Raw genomic sequence first — 2,964 nt, forward strand, 5'->3', positions numbered from 1 at the left:
CGTTGAAAATACATAAGAACAAGGTCTAGGCATGGCCGAATGGCCAGCCTCCCAATGATCTAAGATAGCATCAGAACAAAGATAACTACCCAGATATCTCAATACAATAGTAAAAGGTCCTACTTATAGAGAACTAGTAGCCTAAGGTTTACAGAGATGAGTAAATGACATAAAAATCCACTTCCGGGCCCACTTGGTGTGTGCTTGGGCTGAGCAATGAAGCATTTTCGTGTAAAGACTCCTCTTGGAGTTAAACGCCAGCTTTTATGCCAGTTTGGGCGTTTAACTCCCATTCTTGTGCCAGTTCCGGCGTTTAACGCTGGGAATTCTGAGGGTGACTTTGAACGCCGGTTTGGGCCATCAAATCTTGGGCAAAGTATAGACTATCATATATTGATGGAAAGCCCAGAATGTCTACTTTCCAATGCCGTTGAGAGCGCGCCAATTGGGCTTCTGTAGTTCCAGAAAATCCACTTCGAGTGCAGGGAGGTCAGAATCCAACAGCATCTGCAGTCCTTTTTAGTCTCTAAATCAGATTTTTGCTCAGGTCCCTCAATTTCAGCCAGAAAATACCTGAAATCACAGAAAAACACACAAACTCATAGTAAAGTCTAGAAAGGTGAATTTTAACTAAAAACTAATAAAAATATACTAAAAACTAACTAGATCATACTAAAAACATACTAAAAACAATGCCAAAAAGCGTACAAATTATCCGCTCATCAGGCACCATGACCTTTGAAAAAGCTCTATGTGATCTGGGGTCAGGGATAAATCTTATGCCACTCTCTGTAATGGAGAAGTTGGGGATCATTGAGGCACAACCTGCCTTGTTCTCATTACAATTGGCAGACAAGTCATTGAGGCAAGCTTACGGAATAGTGGAGGACGTGTTAGTAAAGGTTGAAGGCCTTTACATCCCTGCTGATTTCATAATCTTAGACACTAGGAAGGAAGAGGATGAATGCATCATCCTTGGAAGACCTTTCCTAGCCACAGTAGAAGCTGTGATAGATGTCAACAGAGGTGAATTAGTCCTTCAATTGAATGGGGACTACCTTGTGTTTAAGGCACATGGCCATCCCTCCATGACAAAAGAGAGTAAGCATGAAGAGCTTCTCTCAGTTCAGAGTCAAGAAGAGCCCCCACAGTCAAACTCTAAGTTTGGTGTTGGGAGGCCACAACCAAACTCTAAGTTTGGTGTAAAGATCCCATATCCAAACTCTAAGTTTGGTGTTGGGACTATACAACATTGACCTGATCACCTTTGTGGCTCCATGAGAGCCCACTGTCAAGCTATTGACATTAAAGAAGCACTTGTTGGGAGGCAACCCAATTTTATTTATCTAATTTTTATTTTATTTTATTATTCTATTGTTATTTTGTGTTTTTTTAGGTACATGATCATGTGGAGTCACGAAAAAAAATATAAAAATTAAAAATAGAATTAAAAAACAGCAGAAGAAAAATCACACCTTGGAGGAAGCACAGACTGGTGTTCAACGCCAGTAAGGAGCATCTGGTTGGCGTTCAACGCCAGAACAGAGCATGAAACTGGCGCTGAACGCCAGAAACAAGCAACATTCTGGCGCTAAACGCCAGGAATGTGCCTAGAGGAAAAGCTGGCGCTGAACGCCAGTAACAAGCATGAAACTGGCGTTCAACGCCAAAAACATGCTTTACATGGGCGTTGAACACCCAGAACGTGCACCACTCGGCGTTTAAACGCCAGAATGGTGTGCAAAGGCATTTTACATGCCTATTTGGTGCAGGGATGGAATTCCTTGACACCTCAGGATCTGTGGACCTCATAGGATCCCCACCTACCTCGCCCTCTCTCTCTCCATTCATGGTCATCCCTTCTGTTTTCCATTCACCACTCACATCCATCCACTCTTCCCCAAACACCCCACCTACCTTCAACATTCAAAATCTCTTTCCCACCCAATCCCACCCATATAGCCGAATACACATATCCCTCCATCTTTTCCATATCTTCTTCTTATTCTTCATCTTTTCTTTCTTTTCTTGCTCGAGGGCGAGCAATTTTCTAAGTTTGGTGTGGTAAAAGCATAACTTTTTGTTTTTCCATAACCATTGATGGCACCTAAGGCCAAAGAAACTTTCTAAAAAAAAAAGAGAAGAGAAAAAAAGGGAAGACAAAAGCTTCCACCTCTGAGTCATGGGAGATGGAAAGACTCATGTAAAGGGTTTATAGCTCAGTGGTAGAACATTTGACTGCAAATCAAGAGATCCCTGAGATACCTCAGGGGATACATTTTCCTCCACACAATTATTGGGAGCAACTAAGGATAGGAGCACCAAAATCACTGAGGATCAAGCAACAGAGGCAAGGAAGAGACATAGAGGAGCTCAAAGAGCACCATTGGTTCTTCAAGAGGGCGCCACCCTCACTAAGGTGGACTCATTCCTTGTTCTTATTTCTCTGTTTTTCAATTTTTATGCTTCATGTTTATTTATGTTTTGTGTCTCTACTTCATGATCATTAGTGTTTAGTAACTATGCCTTAAAGTTATGAATAATTCCATTAATCCTTCACCTCTCTTAAATGAAAATTGTTTTTAATTCAAAAGAACAAGAAGTACATGAATTTCGAAAATTGTCCTTGAATTTAATTTAATTATATTGATGTGGTGACAATACTTTTTGTTTTCTGAATGAATGCTTGAACAGTGCATGATTTTGATCTTGTTGTTTATGAATGTTAAAATTATTGGCTCTTGAAAGAATGATGAACAAAGAGAAATGTTATTGATGATCTGAAAAATCATAAAATTGATTCTTGAAGCAAGAAAAAGTAGTGAAAAAACAAAGGCTTGCGAAAAAAAATAATTGGCGAAAAAAATAATAGAAAAAGAAAAAGCAAGCAGAAAAAGCCAATAGCTCTTAAAACCAAAAGGCAAGGGTAAAAAAGGATCCAAGGCTTTGAGCATCAATGGATAG

This window comes from Arachis duranensis, chromosome 6 (genome assembly GCF_000817695.3).
Source record: "Arachis duranensis cultivar V14167 chromosome 6, aradu.V14167.gnm2.J7QH, whole genome shotgun sequence".
NCBI classification, from domain to species: domain Eukaryota; kingdom Viridiplantae; phylum Streptophyta; class Magnoliopsida; order Fabales; family Fabaceae; genus Arachis; species Arachis duranensis.